Raw genomic sequence first — 18405 nt, forward strand, 5'->3', positions numbered from 1 at the left:
AAACAGATGACGAGACTTATTAAAATCATTGCTGGTTATCAAGGCAGTGGCTGTCACCGTGGGCTAATTGGAAAGGAAGTTATTGTGGGTATCTAATATGTACTAAAGGACAAGAGATGAAACTAAGTGGCTGTGGCTGCCTATCTGTTAGCTATCTGTGGGGGGGACATGCAAAGAGTCAGATGTCATCTTCTCGTAAGATTTGATTCAAAGCGTCTCTTCCAGTTCTGGAGGATGGCTTCTTCTGGAGACAGTCACCTTTGTGGCTTCCTCATTTTGTGCATTTTGGATCTAGTCTCTCCTTCTCATGCCTGCACTCATTTTATATGAAAGAAAACATGAAGAGGTGCTGTTTGAAGGTCTGCTCTGTTTGGGCAGGAAGAGTAAGAGCCAGGGGACGTTCTGTAAAGGCTTTTTATTTCATTGGGTTCATGACGGACAAACTCAGCGTAAATTAAATAACAGTTTAAGTTGATGGTGTAAAATATGGTAAAGGATCAATGCACCATGCTGATTTGGAGGTGAGAAAGACTAAGTTTAGTACAAAATTGTACCATGGTTGTTTTTCTAGATTTGCTGTACTCTTGGAAAGGTGAAACATAAAGGAGAATAAAAAGGGGACCCAGAATGTAAGCTGCAGAAAGTGAAAAAGTTTTTAGGACTTTATATTCTTTTTAAAGAAGTTGTCATTATTTTGATCTTCAACCTGGGGGGCCAAGGGAAACTTCCCTCTGGCCCCAGAAGGTGACTCAGACCCTTTATCCCACCCCCCACCCCCCACCCCACCCCTGTCTCTCCCACCACTTACAGGATCTCCAAGGCTGGCTTTAGAAATTAGTTGAAAGCGGTGCTATACATGATGTAATAGACTAAATACTTAGTTGTTTGTTTTTTTTGTGTGGAAGAAATAACTAAAGTTCTGTAGTGAAAGAGAAGGGAATGTATAGGGATATTTTGAATCTTTGTATCTTACTTTGGCAACAGTGTTACTCGTGGCAGGTGAGCGGTGGGAGAGTTGAAGGGGCTTTTCCTTGGCTTTTAAAAATCTCTCTAGACCTCTCCTGAAGGCCACAGTTCTTCTGTTCTGAAGGATGGTTTGGCTGGTGAATTTGAAGGACATGAACTGCTTCTACCACATGAATGCCCAAAGAATGACTGAAGAATGCAAGACTGTCCCCCAGGAGTGTGTGCTGTTGATCAAAGCCATTTGAGCTGTAGGCACCGGGCTTTTGAAGGACGGCTGTCTGGGTGGACTCTGACCGCGTGGAAGGGAATGCCCGTGAGCCCCCGTCTCGTTACAGAGCCCTCTGATACTGGTTGGTGCCAGGGGCCTGTAAGTCCCTCTTCTTCCCTTTTGCACTCTGAGAAGTTCTCGTTTAGGACAGGCTTCTGTGGTTACACTGTCGTTTTAGTGCAGTATCTGAACCGGGGGGTAGCAGCCACCTTTTCTGCAGGACCTCCAGGACTGATGGGTGAAGGAAGCTCTGTATCCTTTTGGCTGGTAGAAAAGTGGTCTAGAAGTCTAGAGGCTGGATATCTTCTGTGCAGCGAAATGCTCTTCTGGCTCCTCTTCCTTTTCCTTACTCCAGTGTTTATAACACTATCATGTAAGGAATGAGAGTGGAACCCCCTTTCCCCTAGGCCTGTTTTTCTGCTAGATGTCAGCAGCCTCATATTTCCTGGTGAATTTTTTTAAAAAGAGTTTTATCCAAGTCAAAGGTGTCTTGCCTCTCCGACTACATTTTAAGAGTTCTTTCCTTACCTGATGGATTCTTGTTTACCCTGTGTTATAGGAGACACGTGGTGGGAGTGGTATCCCACATTGGATCATGGTCTCGGGGGCTTTTTAGTGGTGAATCAGTTGTTGCTTGCTTCATTAGGAGAAGAATCTTAAGTAAGAAGGGAGAAGAAACTTTTTGTTTGGGAGAGAAAATACAAACCAGCTTTTCTGAGGCCAGCATGAAATCATGTGTAATAAACGATGAATTCACCCTCTTCCCCTTCTTCCCTCCCAGTTGGAGTTGATCTCACAGCAGCTGTTTCCAGCTGTCCTCTGGATTTCGCCCAGGCCCCTCGGGATGGCTGCAGTGACTCACACAACTGGGCTTTTTTCCACAATGGTCTCAGTCTGGCTTCTCAAGCAGTAGGAGCGGGAGGAGGCCGAGGGTGACTCTGGTGGTGCAGGAGTAGATTTTCTCTCTGAGGTGACTGTGTCTGCTGAGGGCTGTGGCTTCGATTTGTCGTCCGGTACAGCAGTGACCCTAGAAGAGAACCCTGCTGGGAAGGGGCGGCAGACGTGTCAGCTGGTGGAAGTGTTTTTGGAGAAAGCAAATGTTCTTTGGCTTTTTTTTCCCCCCTCTTCATTTCCTTCCATACCTTCCACTTCAGAACAAACGGCATCTTTCCTTTTCAGATGGATGTTGGGTTGTGTGTGTAACGGCTGAGGGCGAATGCTGAGGGAAACATCCCCTGAAAATGCGGATGATGTTCTTCATACTCACTCTGATTCTTGGTGTTGGTGGTTTTGTAAATAGAAATAGTTTTTTGTTTTTCTTTTCGGTTTTTCAAGGTGGTCCCTCTTTCCAACATTAAATGTTGCCCTTTCCCTCCCTCTTTCCTTCTATGAGGGCCCATCCTTCCCAGCTTCAGAACCTATGCAAATGAGATATCTCCGTTAATAAAAGAGAAAGGATCTTTTAGGTAATTACAAACTTCTTTCCTTTGACCTCTTGGGGCTCTACACTCAGGTTTCTAAAAGGGGAACAGGCTGCAGAAGAAATATTGCCTAGACCTGCTCTAATACGGTAGCCGTGAGCCACAAGCGTGACCGAGGACCTAAACTATGGCTGGTCCGAACTGAAGGTGCTCCGAAAGGGGAACAGACACACTAGGTTTCAAAGACTTAGTACAAAAACAGATTTCACTGAAATTTGAAAACTATTAACTATGTTTTTATAGTGACATGTTGAAATGCTAATACTTTGAATATGTTGGATCCAGTAAAGTATATTATTAAAATGAATCTCACCTCCTGTTTCTTTTTACACTTTATTTTTTGTGGCTACTAGAAAATTTTAAATTATGTAAATAGCCCATATTTCTGGCTCTCATTGTATTTCTGTTAGACGTCACTGCTCTAAGCAGAAGAGGACGTTACTCCTCTCTGGGAGTACCTGTGTGCAGAACCTTGGGGGACTTTTTTTTTTTTTTTTTTTTTCTTTTTGAAGATTTTATTGGGGAAGGGGAACAGGACTTTATTGGGGAACAGTGTGTACTTCCAGGACTTTTCCCAAGTCAAGTTGTTGTCCTTTCACTCTTAGACGTGGAGGGCGCAGCTCAGCTCCAGGTCCAGTTGCCGTTGCTAGTTGGACGTGCTCCAACCAACTGAGCCATCCGGGAGGCAGCTCAGCTCAAGGTGCCGTGTTCAATCTTAGTTGCAGGGGGCGCTGCCCACCATCCCTTGCGGGACTCGAGGAATCGAACTGGCAACCTTGTGGTTGAGAGCCCACTGGCCCATGTGGGAATCGAACCGGCAGCCTTTGGAGTTAGGAGCATGGAGCTCCAACCACCTGAGCCACCGGGCCGGCCCCATTGGGGGACCTTTTTGATAGTTTGGGATTCACAGTCCAGTGTGCTACAACATGCCTTCTGTATCTATTGCTGTGTAACACATTATTCTATATTTACTGACTTAAAACAGCAAACATTTATTATCTCACAGTTTCTGAGGGTCAGCAATCTGGGAGCCACCATAGCTGTGGTTCTGGCTCAGGGTCTCGTGTGGTGTCATGTCAGCTGTTGGCTGTAGCTGCAGCTGAAGGCTGGACTGGGGCTGGCGGGGCTGCTTCCCCGGTGGCTCATCTCATGGCTGTGGGTGTGTAGTCAGTGCTCACTGGTTATTGGCAGGAGGCCTTAGTCCCTCCTGACGTGGACCTCTTCTTAGGCTCCTGGAGTATCTTCCTTACATGACAGTTCACTTCCTGAGAGTGAGTGATCAAGGAAGAGAGAAAGTGAAGAGGAAGTTGTAGTGCCTTTTATGATCCCGTCCCTGAAGTTTGCCCTGTCATTTCTGCTTTATTTTGTCTGTTAGAAGCAAGTGTCTAAGTCTAGTTCCTCTTGAGGGGAGGAGAATTAGGCTCTACCTCTTGAAGGGAATAGTATCAAAGAATTTGTGGGCATATTTTGGAACTACTACATCTACCTTTTTTCTGCTGTTTTTCCGTTAGCCTACCTGCATTTCACTGCCTGCCTCTGGCGAGGGTCAGAGTCTAATGGCTGAAGTCCATTTCACCCTCAGCTGCTGCATCAGCAGTATTAGTTGGAACAATGACATGCATTTTGGGGATGCAAACTCTGACTTATGTAGTAGTCCCCCCTTATTTGCGGAGGATATGTTCCAAGACCCCCAGTGGATGCCTGAAACCACGGATAGTACCGAACTCTATACGCTCGTATACTATGTTTTTTCCTATAACCCATACCTATGACAAAGTGTAATTTATAAATTAGGCACAGTAAGAGATTAGTAACTGATAATAAAATAGAACAATTCTAACAGTATATCATAATAAAATGATGCGAATGTGGTTTTCCTCTCTCAAAACCTTACTGTACTGCACTCACCCTGCTTGTGCTGATGTGAGATGATAAAATGCCTGTGTGAGGAGATGAAGGGAGGCGAATGAGACATTAAGTAAAATAAAGGCGACCTGAACACAAGCACAGCGATCCGCAACAGTGGATCTGATAACAGACGGCTGCTCAGTGACTAATGGGCAGGGCGTGTCTGCAGTCTGTGTTTCTGAAGTTCAGGTTGAGGCCTGAGGCAAAAAGGACAGGATAAGTGGCCCAGTACATGGAATCAATGAGGGCCAATTTTTGTCTGCTCTGGGTCAAAATGGAGCTTTAGCACAAGGAAACTAGGTACAGCAGGGAAGGTGGATTAGGAAAGGGTTCAAGATTGAGCAAAGCAGGTATTCATTTCAAACCACTTGACTTCGTTTTGTTCGTGATGTCTTGCTATGATTAACTCAGAGATTTCCTGAAGATTTTGACACTTCTTCTGTTTGAGAAGTTTGACAACTTAGATGAGTGGGTTGTTAGAAAGTGTGTTGCCTTGGAAAGAGACTTAAATGGATTTGAAGAATCTATTGAATCTAGTAATCTTTTAAATCCCTGTTTTTTCATAATCTTGGTACAGTAAGTCCTCATTTACTGTTGTTGGTAGGTTCTGCAACTTGAAGCGAAATGATATATAATAAAAACAGTTTTACCATGTGCTAATTGATATAAGCAAGACTTAAGCTCCTACTGCATCACATCAAAGTTACAAGGAAACGACATTGAACCAAAGGACGTTATTCCAGGACCTGCTGTAGTTGAATATAGTTTTGAATTGTTGCTGTTTTGCGTTTATGTGTTTATCTTTTGTCTCTCTAGCCAGACTTAATTTTCTTAAGGACCATGCCTTTTGTTTCTTTGTTTTCTCCCTAATAATGACTATATTTTGAATTGTATATTCAAGAGGACATGTACTTAGATATTTTGGCAATTTTCTCTGGTGTAGTGGGTTAGGCATAGAGTTCAGTGGTTAAGAGTTTGGGGTTTAGAGACCTTTTGGCTCTGTTGCTTAATAAATTTATAGCCTTGGGCAAGTTTCTTAATTTCTCTGAGGCTTAGTTCCTTCATATATGAAATGTTAGTAAGTTTCCGTCTCATAGAGTTGTGAAAACTAATGAGATATTGCAAGTAAAGCACTTTGCACAGGAACAATTACATATTTAGATTTGTAAAAAATTGTTTAGCTTATTAATTTTTTTATTACAGATATCAAAATTCTTGACTCTTGAGACTTTTGTTATTTCTTTGATGTTATTTACTGGTTGATCAGTCATTGTTCTTAAGGTACCAGAAACCCGAATCTGGTGTCTGTTTTTGTCAGCCCAAATGGGTCCACCTCATATAACTGACTCCACCCAGAGAGTTTTCTGGTCTGCTGTGGCAAAATAGATGGTCTAGGCCATGGCTTCTTCCTTGGCGAGCTCGAGGGTGACCCCTCTCTCCAGCTACCAGAGGCCACCATTGTTTTCAATAGATGGTGGGTCACTTGGGATTCAGATCACCCTGCGTTGGTCTTCAGCTTAGATTCTGACTCCTCCAGACGCTCACGTAAACCTGGCAAATGCGGACTCCTGTCAAAAGGCCCAAGTCCTGCACCCCTTCCAATTTTCTATTCAGGAGTTATTGGGACTTGCTTTGAAACCTTTCAGGAAACCTTGCAGCAGCCAAACAGATCGTTCCTTTCCACTCTGCACTCCTTGGTCAGCATCCAGGATGTGAGCAGCGATGGCCATCTGTATACGGCTGTGATGGGCCTGACGATGGCCTGGCTTCCTGCTTTTTCTCGCCTGGCCTGACCTTCCAGTGGCTCCTTCCCTCATAGACTATCCCCTTTTCCCTGTTACAGTCAACAAACTTCTTCCTCCTCTGCCTTTTCACTGCGTGTTATTTCTACCCCTTTCATTGAACTAAATTGGGTTTCTTTCTGAGGACATCACATTCCCCTCGTAGTGGGTGTTATTTGTTCTCCTTCATTGGGGAAGTCAGAATTCTGACCTCTCTCCCCCTTCCGGTATAATCTTCTGCCCTTGGATGAAATTCCTTCCTCCTTTAAAGCTCTTGTAATCTGGCTAATGTACCCTCTTCCCTTCCTAAGCGCTGTCATGTATTAACTGCTTTGTCGCTCTTCCTCATGGACAACAACAACCAACGTTGGCATGTGGATGGTGGACTTCCTTCCTACCTGAAGTCCTGTGGTCCCTGTGGGAGACCCCGGTGTGTGTGGACGACGAACCCCGCAGCTCAGCTGCCGCCGTTCATCTTCAGTTACTCACCTCCCTGACGCCAGTCGCACTTCACTTCTTCTAAGGATGCACCCTGCGTCTTGTCAACCTGGACCTGCTTCGTTTCTGAAAGTTAAGACAGGCATCTTGTTTTCTCATTAAGACTCTTCCAGTTCTCTTGTTCATTTTCTCCCCCCACATCTTTTCTCCAGTGTTAGCGAGAAACCCACTGCATTGGCTTTCTCTGCCTCCGTGTTCTCTTCTTTCCTGTTAACTCCCCCATCTCTACTACCTTCCCTCCCTTGTTTAGATTTCGTGCTCCTTGGCCAATATCCTCTCTTTCTTTTCATTTTGTTTTACCTCCCTAGCAAAACCCCAAGCCTAGATCAATACAGCTGTCTGCCTTCATGGTTTCCAACCTTTCCTGGACCTTAGAGTCCTGTCTGCCTGGCAGTCTTTCTGTTTTTAAGTGACCTCTCTTGGGGACCTGCCACAGTGGCCGGTTCAGACGTTCCTCGTTGCCCTGTATTCACTTTCCCTTCACATACAGCAAGAGATCTTGCCTTGTGATTTATAGATCGAACAGAAGCCATCAAATTAGAACTCTTAACTTTCTGCCACCAAACCTACAAACTTCGTATGTTATAGTGAAAAATGTATCTTTCTTCTTTTCTATGGTGAATCTTACTTGTATCTCTTTCCTAGATTTATTTATTTATTCATTCATTCATTTGTTCCTTCTTAGTTTATTAGTCCTCTCATGAAAATCTGCTCAATCACCACAGATAAAGTCACTGAGGAATCTTTACTCCTTCTGTCGTCCAATCTCCACCTTACTTTTTGCCAGCACCAGCAGTGGTCTTTGCAGTTCCTCTGACCTTCTTCATTCTGTTCTTGTGTTCCTTTTGCTGTTTCTTGAGGTCTTTTTCTTCTCATACAGGCCAGGTCTTGCAAGTCTACGTTTGGGTTCACTTTTCTTTGCGTAATCCAAGGAATCATAAATCGTGCCAAAGCCAGTTGTCTTGCCACCACCAAAATGGGTTCTGAATTCAAATACAAAGATGACATCTGGTGAGGTCTTTACATTTTGGCTAGTTTTTCCTGAATTTCTGTCTTAGGTACTGCGGCCTTCCCAGGGTGAAGGATGTCGGTGACTATTTGTTTCCGTTGACGTAGTCCTTTGGTCATGAACTTGCTGGTCCGGATAGTTACTGTGTGTGTCGTTCATGATGGCGGCCGACGCTCAAGCAGCCAGGGAGGAAAAGAGCTCTTTCTAAGATTTTTAAAGCTGCCCCTGTATATCTTTTTTTAAAATCAACTTTGTACATGCTTTTCCCATTAAAAATAAATGAAATCTAGCATATTTAATCCTTTAGTCTCCCTCTCCCTCCAGACCCTTTTCACTCATTTCCCTTCTACGCACCAACTTATTGAAATAATTGTCTATGCCCTTTGAACCCACTGCTTTCTGGTTTCTTCCTCAACTACAACATTGAAACTCTTTCCCCATTGTCACCAATAACCCTCTTGTGGCTAAATCCAGTGAATATCCTTTTCTGTCTCCTACGTCCTTGAAACAGCTCTCTTCCCCTGGCTTCTCTGGCACCTTCCTTTTCAAAGTTTCCCCTCCCTCTGCTGGTGCCCTTGCTGAGTCCCTTCCTTGGCCCAGCACTTAAGAGTTGCTGCTAGTCAGGATTCTGCTCTTGGCCTTTTTCTTTTTTCTCTTTATTATATATGCTCTCCTTGGGCCAGCTCATCCGTTGCTCAGACTTTATTTATCCAGTGTATGCTGACAGCTTCCAAATTGCTATCTCTAGCCTAGATCTCTTTCCTGCACTTGAGATGTCTGTATCCAGCTGCTCAGTGAGCGACTGCACTTGGGCGCCCCATAGTTACTGCACACCCAGCACGGCCAAAGCTGACCTCGCCGCAAAACTTGGCCCTTGTGCAAGTCAGTGGCTGGTGCCGCCGTTTACCCTGTGGTCTTTGTGCCTTTAGTTTTGTCCCTCCCATTCCACGTCGCTGCATTGCAGTGGTCTTCCTTAGAGGGATCCTTCTGAAACAGCTCTAGTCATATCATTATCCTCAGTTCCATGAAAACACATGGGTGATCCGGCTCCTACCGCCTCTCCTAAGCCCTGGGCCCACTCATACATAGACCTGCGGCGCGACCTGAAGTTACCTCTGTAACACTTCTCCTCCCACCTTTGGCTGCTCTAACCCTTATCTTTGAGATTTCGGATTAGAGGTCGGTTTTCTTTGGGAACCTTTGCAGAGTGTCTAAGATGGGGTCAGGAACTCTCCTGACTGCTGTCATACACTTTGTACTTGTCCCTTTGTAGCACTTATCGCACTGTATTATAAGTGCCGATTTACTCTGACCTACTAAACTCTAAGTTCCTTGAGGGAAGGGACGAGGCTTTGTTTTTTCTTTTTAAATTCCCATTACCTGGCAGAGTGCCTGATATATAGTAGGCCTAATACTTATTGGATGGTTAATGGTTGGATAGATTATACGATTTTAGAACTGAAAGAACCGTATCTGTATAGAATACAGGTCTCAGATATTCCAGGTGAATGATCACTGAGTGGCATTTGGTTCTTTTGTTAGAGGTAATCATTTCAAACAAAGTGCTATTCAAAGTCCAAAACCTCCTTTTAATGTATTATGCTTGACTTCTTGAGTTAAGCAACCTTAGCTAGTTTGTTTCAGGGCTTATTATTAGTTTGACCGATGTTTCTCAATGCTGGCTGTCCACTAGTATTATCTGGGGAGCTTAAAAAAAAAACAACCATTGCTTAACCTCACCAAATAAGAGTAACTTTCATTCTTATCCTGGGAAGTCATCCGTTTCCAGCTTGTTAAAACTGATTAACACAGCCTTACTGCTTGTTGATAAAAGAAATGGCAGGTAAGAGTGTATATACCCTGTTTCCCTGAAAATAAGACCTAGCCGGACCATCAGCTCTCATGCATCTTTTGGAGCAAAAATTAATGTAAGACCCAGTCTTATATTTATATTATATTATATTACATTACATTACATTATATTATATTACCTGGTCTTATATTATAGTAAAGCAAGACCTGGTCTTATATTAATTTTTGCTCCAAAAGACACATTAGAACTGATGGTCCGGCTAGGTCTTACTTTCGGGGAAACACGATATTATCTGATTTCTAGAAGTACCAGTCATTAAGCGTTTGGACAGTAGGGGCCCTTTTCTGTCTATGACTCTTGGGAATGTGCCTTATGAACCCTTGGATCATGATCTGTAACAGAATGAGAGCAAAAAGTTTCCATCTGGTGTCGTCACTGTCGGCTCTAATAGGGTCTCTGGTTTGAGTCACTGCTGTTGTACCACAAGCCTCTTCATGACGGGCGGACAGATTAATTTCCTAGGGGCTGACCTTATGCATATGGGAAAATTTGGTTATCATCACCAGAAGGAGCAGGTTGTTATTTAATTACTTTTTTTTTTTAACTGCTATTTCTAATTTGCTTTTAGGGCTGAAACATCCCCTGTTCAGCTATTTAAATTTTAGAGAAGTTACTGCTTTTGGTAACTTTGAGGAATCAGGTTAATTTTTAAAATGGTTTTTAAAAGTGTGAGCTCACTCTAGAGCACACTTATTTGTGTTAGTAATTGCTTGATGGAATGTTTTCTGCTCAACCAGTATAATATTTAGGATCTGTTTATTGCAGAGAGACTTTGTATCTTCACAGAGGATTTGAGGAGCCCCTTAGATGTGTTCTCTTCCATTGATTTTTGTACCAACACAATTTGAATACCGAGGCATCTAGAAGTTAATACATTCTTGGTGTTTTGTTTGCAAGTTGCGTTTTACAGTTGCAACACTGAAAGAATTACTCGCACCAATGAGTATCATAGATTTGAGAGATTTAAATGCGGAATAATTACAAATATTTTTTTCTTGTCATTAAAAAACAAACAAAAATGGAAGAATAAACACCAAACCCATCATAGAGACACAGGAAAACAGGTTGGGTGGTTTACCTTCCTTTTTCTCTTCTAGCTCACTTATGTAGCAGCTTTAAAAAAAAATCTTTATACGAAGTCCTGGTTTCCAAAAAAAAATAAGAGTTTATGATGACTGATGAATGTTAGGGATACATCTGAATCTGTTTTCAGCATTGCCTGTGTCTAAAAGTCACATGGAACTTAGGTTAAGTAATTGGTGACTATTAGTTCATAAATTGGTCATGATTGTTTGTTTAAAGACAATTAATGGTGGTAACTTTCTTCAACCTTGGAAGTAGGACAGGAGGGGTTGGGAAGATGTCTGTACACTTTTAGTGATTCTAGCTGATAAGTTTTTCTTTGGCCTTCCTCATTATCTTGTTCACTTTGGCTTTCTAGTCTGATGGAGACCTTTTTAAAGAGGGTGGGCATAAATAAAATATGCATGTTTGTTTTTCCTTTGCTAATGACAGTGGGAAAACATCGTCTGCTTTTAAGTGTGGTCTGTTACGATGAATTGGCTCTCAGAAGAATGACTTGATGTATTCTAGGTGCGAGTTTGTCATTTCTTCCCTCTCCCACCTTCCGAGCAGGCACAGTTGGCTTCCATTCAGCAGTGAGCTCGTGTTGCCTTTCAGCTGAGGGAGCTCGGTCCACAAACCCTGGGTCTCAGCTTGTGCTTGACACAACTTTGTTAAGTGAATCGGGGAGTCTGAATTATTCATTCTCCTTCCTCATCCTGCTGTTCAGATCAAATTCCTGCTGTGTCTTTGGGGCATCTTGCCAGTCTTGAGCATAATTGATTTCCTTGCTTTGTGCGGTGTGTGTGTGCGCGTGTGCACGAGTTGTCCCTCTGCTTAAGCGTTCCTGATGGCTGAGGCTAGGCATAGTTATTCAGCACATGTGGGCAAAAGCACAACAGTTCAGCTCCAAATCACTGAAAACATAGTGGCCTTGCTGCTTTTATAATCTAAAGGAGAGGTTGGATTGTTCTTTTTATTGCCCAGGATACATAATTTTCTTTCCAGGTACCAAGATTGTACTTCCTGATGAATTATGAAGGACACTCTTCTGTGATCTGATTGGAACACAGGAGAAGGAGACTGTTCTCTTCTTGTTGTCTAATCCTGTTGTCTCTTCTTCAGTGTTTTTCTTTGAGAAGATGTCATTCTACTTGGTGTGTTCAAAAAATACGGTGAATGTTTAACTTAAAAAATTTATTACAGTAAAAGACACATTGTCATTAATCTCTCTCAAAATACTCTCCTTGCTTTGAACACACTTATCCCATCGTTCTTGCCACTTTTTGAAGCAGTTCTGGAAGTCCTCTTTTGTGAGTGTCTTTAGTTGCGCTGTCGTGGTTGCCTCGATGTCCTGAATCGATTCAAAACTTTTACTTTTCATGGTCATTATGACTTAGGGGAAGACCCAGAAGTCGCACGGTGCCAGATCTGGTGAATAAGGTGGATGAGGACACACTGTAATGTTTTTATTTGACAGAAATTGCCGTACCAGAAGCGATGTGTGACAGGGAGCCTTTCCGTTGTGATCATAACATACGGTGAATGCTGCTGCCGAGTGCTATCCAACGGAAAGGCAGGGATCTTCAATACGGGAAGCAGTGCATCGAACCTTAGTAACAGTGTGTGACAAGTTTCAACTTGTTTGGTGCAGTCAGTCGGGTGTGAGCTATGGTTAAGAGAAGGAGTGTTTTAAAGTGTGCCATAAATCGTCCTCCATCATGACAATGCTCAGTGTCACACATCGCTTCTGGTATATGGCAATTTCTGTCAAATAAGCACATTATGGTGTGTCCTCATCCCCTTATTCACTGGATCTGGCACCGTGAGACTTCTGGCTCTTCCCCAAAGTCAAAATGATTCAGGACGTCAAGGCAACCACGACACCGCAACTAAAGACACTCCGGAAAGAGGACTTCCAGAACTGCCTCAGAAAGTGGCAAGAACGGTGGGATAAGTGTGTTCAAAGCAAGGGGTGGGGGGTGGTTTGAGGGGAATTAATGGCAATGTATCTTTTACTGTAATACATTTTTATAAAATTTGAACATGCATCATATTGCTTGATCACACCTTGTAGGTCCCTGGACTGTTAGAACTCGGAAGGATTTAGAGATGATCTAGTCCAGTGCTTGCAAACTGTAGGCCTATCATCTGGCCCTTACACAGAGGTTTTGTTTGGCTAAAGACTGTGGATTTAACTTGAAACACTGGGAGAGCTCACATGAAATCCAGCTTTTTGGCTTTTCAAGGCACACTGGGCTCACATCCCTGCGTGGTACACGCTGTGGGACGGGATGGTGGTTGCTTTTAGGAGTGGCCCGTTTGCTCCAGGACTACAGTGTCTAACAGCGCACTGCATTTTTTATGTTCCCTGTGGTGAGCATCACAGTCTATTCTAATCCAGTCTGTTTATTTTATAGAAGAGAGGGAGGGATTTGCCCAAAATCTTGTAGGTAGTGGGGTAGTGGGACAACCTCAGGTGAGGATTCAGTCTCTTGACTCTTCCTAGTTGATGATGATGATGATGATGATGATGATGATTTATTTATTTATTTATTTTGGTTGCTATGATTTATTTTGTTCCTGTGCAAAGTTGGTGTTTGCAGCTCTGGTCTCACTTTAGTGAGCCTGTGAATGCCACCCTGAATGAAGTGACACCACAGGCCAACTGCATGTCCTCTGGCTGTTGTCTTTTTTTTTTTTAATTAAAGCTTATTGGGGTGACAATTGTTAGTAAAGTTACATAGATTTCAGGTGTACAATTCTGTATTACATCATCTGTAAATCACAGTGTGTGTTCACCACCCAGAGTCAGTTCTCCTTCCATCACCATATATTAGACCCCGTTTACCGTCTTCTAGAGCCCCCCTCCCTCCTTACCCTCTGGTAACCCCTAAACTATTGTCTGTGTCTATGACTTTTTGTTTCTTCATTTGTTTGTCTTGTTCTTTTGTTGTTTTAGTTTTATATACCACATATCAGTGAAATCACATGGTTCTCTGCTTTTTCTGTCTGGCTTATTTCACTTAGCATTAGAATCTCAAGATCCATCCATGTTGTCACAGATGGTCCTATTTCATCTTTTCTTACCGCCAAATAGTATTCCATTGTGTGTATATACCACAACTTCTTTATCCATTCATCTATCGAAGGACATTTTGGTTGTTTCCATGTCTTGGCCACCGTAAACAAAGCTGCAATGAACATTGGAGCACACGTGTCTTTATGGATGAATGTTTTCAGATTTTTTGGGTAGATACCTTTTTGGGTAGAGAGGGATTACTGGGTCGTACGGTAACTCGAACCTCCACACTGCCTTCCATAGTGGCTGCACCAATCTGCATTCCCACCAACCGTATATGAGGGTTCCTTTTTCTCCACAGCCTCTCCAACACTTGTTACTACTTGTCTTGTTGATGGTAGCCATTCTAACTGGGGTGTGGTGATATTTCATTGTGGTTTTTATTTGCATTTCTCTGATGATTAGTGATGTTGAGCATTTTTTCATATGTCTATTGGCCATTTGTATGTCCTCTTTGGAGAAATGTCTCTTCAGGTTGTCTTGCCCATTTTTCAATTGGGTTGTTTGTTTTTTTGTTGTTGAGTTGTATGAGTTCTTTGTATATTTTGATATTAGCCCCTTATCGGAGGCACTGTTCGCAAAAATCTTCTCCCATTCAGTTGCTTGCCTCTTTATTTTGTTGATGGTTTTTTTTGTTGTGCAGAAGCTTTTAAGTTGGATATAGTCCCATTCATTTATTTGAGCTTTTACTTCCCTTGCCTGTGTTGTCAAATTCATAAAGTGCTCTTTGAACCCAAGGTCCGTAAGTTTAGTACCTATGTTTTCTTCTATGCAGTTTATTGTTTAGGTCTTATGCTTAAGTCTTTGATCCATTTTGAATTGATTTTGGTACATGGTGACAGATAGCAGTCCAGTTTCATTCTTTTGCACGTGGCTTTCCAATTCTGCCAGTACCATTTATTGAAGAGGCTGTCTTTTCTCCATTGTATGTTTTTTGCTTCTTTGTCAAAAATTATCTGTCCATATTTATGTGGTTTTATTTCTGGGTTCTCAGTTCTATTCCATTGGTCCATGTGTCTGTTTTTCTGCCAATACCATGCTGTTTTGATTATTGTAGCCCTGTAGTACAAGCTAACGTCAGGGAGTGTGATACCTCCAATATTGTTCTTTTTTCTTAAGATTGCTTTGGCTCTTCGGGGTCTTTTGTGGTTCCAAACAAATCTGATGATTTTTTGTTCTACTTCTTTAAAAAAAAATGCCATTGAGATTTTGATAGGGATTGCATTAAATCTGTATATTGCTTTGGGTAATATGGCCATTTTAACTATGTTGATTCTTCCAATCCATGAGCACGGAATGCCTTCCATTTCTTTGTGTCTTCTTCAATTGTCTTTTAAAAATGTCTTACAGTTTTCAGCATATAGATCTTTCACATCCTTGGTTAAGTTTATTCCTAGGTATTTTATTCTTTTTTGTTGCGATTGCAAAAGGAATTATTTTTTAAATTTCTTTTTCTGAGATTTCATTGTTAGTATATAGGAATGCAATGAATGGACTTTCGTACGTTGATTTTGTAGCAGGCAACTTTACTGTATTCATTGATTGTTTCTAATAGCTTTTTTGTGGAGTCTTTAGGGTTATCTATATATAGCATCATGTCATCTGCAAAGAGTGATAATTTAACTTCTTCATTCCCAATTTGGATGCCTTTTATTTCTTTCTTTTGCCTGATTGCTCTGGCAAGGACTTCCAACACTATGTTGAAAAGCAGAGGTGATAGGGGACAGCCCTGTTGTGTTCCTGAATGTAGAGCAAAGGGCTTCAGTTTTTCACCATTAATTATGAGATTAGCTGAGGGCTTGTCATATATGGCCTTTATTATGTTAAGGTATTTTCCTTTTATACCCATTTTATTAAGTGTTTCAGTCATAAATGGATGTTGTATCTTGTCAAATGCTTTTTCTGCATCAATTGATATAATCATATGATTTTTGTCCTTTATTTTGTTTATGTGATGTATCACATTGTTGGATTTGTGTATGTTGAACCGTCCTTGTGCCCCTGGGATGAACCCCACTTGGTCGTGATGAATAATCTTTTTAATGCATTGTTGCATTCAATTTGCTAGAATTTTGTTTAGGATTTTTGCATCTGTATTCATCAGAAATACTGGTCTGTAATTTTCTTTTTTGTGGATTACCCTTACTAGGTTTTGGTATCAGGGTAATGTTGGCCTCATAAAATGAGTTAGGGAGTGCTAACTCTCTCTTCTTCAATTTTTTGGAAGAGTTTGAGTAGGACTGTTATTAGGTCCTCTTTGAAATTTTGGTAGAATTCACTAGTGAAGCCATCTGGTCTCGGACTTTTGCTTTTGGGAAGGTTTTGGATGACTGATTCAATTTCCTTACTGGTGATCGGTCCTTTCAGATTTTCCAATTCTTCATAGTTCAGCCTAGGAAGACTATATGTTTCTAAGAACTTGTCCATTTCTTCTAGGTTATTGAATTTGGTGGTAAATCGTCCTTCATAGTATTGTTGGATGATCCTTTGTATTTCTGTGGCATCTGTGAGAAGTCCCCCTCTTTCATTTCTGATTTTGTTTATTAGTGTCATTTCTCTTTTTATCTTAATGAGTCTAGCCAAGGGTTTGTCAATTTTATTAATCTTTTCAAAAACCAGCTCTTTGTTACATTAATTTTTTTCTATTGTCTTTTTGTTCTCTATTTCATTTAGTTCTGCTCTGACTTTTATTATTTCTTCTGCTGACCTTGGGTGTCATTTGTTCTTCTTTTTCTAGCTCTTTAAGGTGTAATGTGAGGTTATTTATCTGGGATTTTTCTTGTTTCTTGTAATGATATAAATTTCCCTCTTAAAACTGCTTTCGCTGAATCCCAAAAATTTTGGTAGGAGGTATTTTCATTCTAATTTGTTTCTATGTATCCTTTGATATCTCCTCTTATTTCTTCTTTGACCAGGTTGTTCTTTAAAAGTATGTTGTTTAATCTCCACATATTTGTGGTTTTTCCTGCTTTCTTTTTGCAGTTGATGTCCAGTTTCAAAGCCTTGTGATCAGAGAATGTGCTTGGTATGGATGATTATTTTTTTTAAGGTAGCTTTTGTATTACCCTTATGTTTTTTATTCATTGAAAATATTTGTTTTTCATTCATTCAAAATATTCATTGTATGTGTATTAAGAGTAAATGCTGGGAGTGTAGAGAGGGCTATGGTGAAGCCCCGGGTCTTGATTTGGTCCTGAGGTACCCAATGAGTCTGCCTCTGGGGACAGTTACCAGCCACCATTACTGTGTCATGTTGTGATGCTTTATTTTCTTCCTGTCGCTTAACCACCATCTGGAATTACTTTGTCTCCTTGTTTAGTGTCTGGCTTCCCGAGTAGAATGTAAGCATCGTGAGACCCGTGAGAGCGTCTTGCTCAATGTCACATCTCAGTACCTAGAACAATGCCTGACACGTAGGATATTCTCAGTGTTTGTTGAACGAATGACTTAAGGAGGCATTTGAACTGGGCTTTGAAGGACAGATAGGAGTTTTTCCATGAAGACAGAGATATTGGTACGAGCAAAGAGAGGCATGGAGGCATGAAAATACATGGCATATTCTTGTGCTTATTTGGGGTTGGTCACAAAAGCTATTTTTGACACAGAAAGACCATCTGGATTTGAAGGACTCTGCATCCTTGGTAAAAAAATCAGAAACTAAATATGTTTCTGAGTCAGAAAACTCCAGTACAGTCCCCCTCAACCCCCCGTAGTCTTTCAGAGGCTGCTGGCCATTCGTTGTCATTAATGTTTTATACAGCTTTACTGGCATATTTACCAAAGTATTAGTATATGACAGGTGTGAAGCAAGGGTGTGGTTCTAATGTGCCTTTGTTCTAGCAACATGTGCCTCGGTGCAGAGCAGTCTAATATTTTGCAAGTTCAGAACAACCAGCAGTAGTTATTTTTAGAGTATATAATGGACCCAGTGGTGAATTCCTGCGGGTGGGGCAGAGGTTCGCAGTGGTAGCTGGCCGTGCATTAGACTCACCTAGGGAGCTTTGAAAAATTTCCTTCCTTGGCCATACCCCGCCCTGACCAACTAAATCATGAATTCTGGGGGGAAGACCCAGGAATCAGTTTCTTTTTTTTTCAAACGTGCCCAGTTGATTCCAGTGTGCAGCTAAGGTTGAGAACCATTGGCTTAGGGAGAGCCACACAAGAGAAGGGACACGGGTTGTTGCAGGTCGAGGTATAAGGAGGGATCCCAGAGAAGACAGTCATTAAGAAGATTAGGAAGGAATTGAAGAGAATTATTAAAATGGTACCTGGGTGGAAGAGGAATGAAACTTTGGGAAATTGGTCTAGAAGTGTTGTATGCTTTTTAGAGCAGTTAGACCGCGAAGAGGTTGAAAATCTTATAGATGGTGTCAGAGATAAAGGGAGTGAACGACAGAGGGAGAGAGCCTGAATTCCGTGGTGTCTGCTATACACGTGAATTACCATCCATAGAGCCGAGCTTTCTAGTCACAGATGA

General features: G+C 41.8%; 1 protein-coding gene and 1 pseudogene across 18 annotated transcripts in view; one reads left to right on the forward strand and one right to left on the reverse strand.

Moving 5' to 3' along the window:
• Nucleotides 1-18405, forward strand: part of RBFOX2 (RNA binding fox-1 homolog 2) — a 256959-nt gene that overhangs the window by 22330 nt on the left and 216224 nt on the right. The gene's annotated exons all lie outside the window — the stretch shown is intronic.
• On the reverse strand, nt 7676-8051 carry LOC117028960 (40S ribosomal protein S24-like; annotated as a pseudogene).

This window comes from Rhinolophus ferrumequinum, chromosome 10, assembly GCF_004115265.2.
Source record: "Rhinolophus ferrumequinum isolate MPI-CBG mRhiFer1 chromosome 10, mRhiFer1_v1.p, whole genome shotgun sequence".
NCBI classification, from domain to species: domain Eukaryota; kingdom Metazoa; phylum Chordata; class Mammalia; order Chiroptera; family Rhinolophidae; genus Rhinolophus; species Rhinolophus ferrumequinum.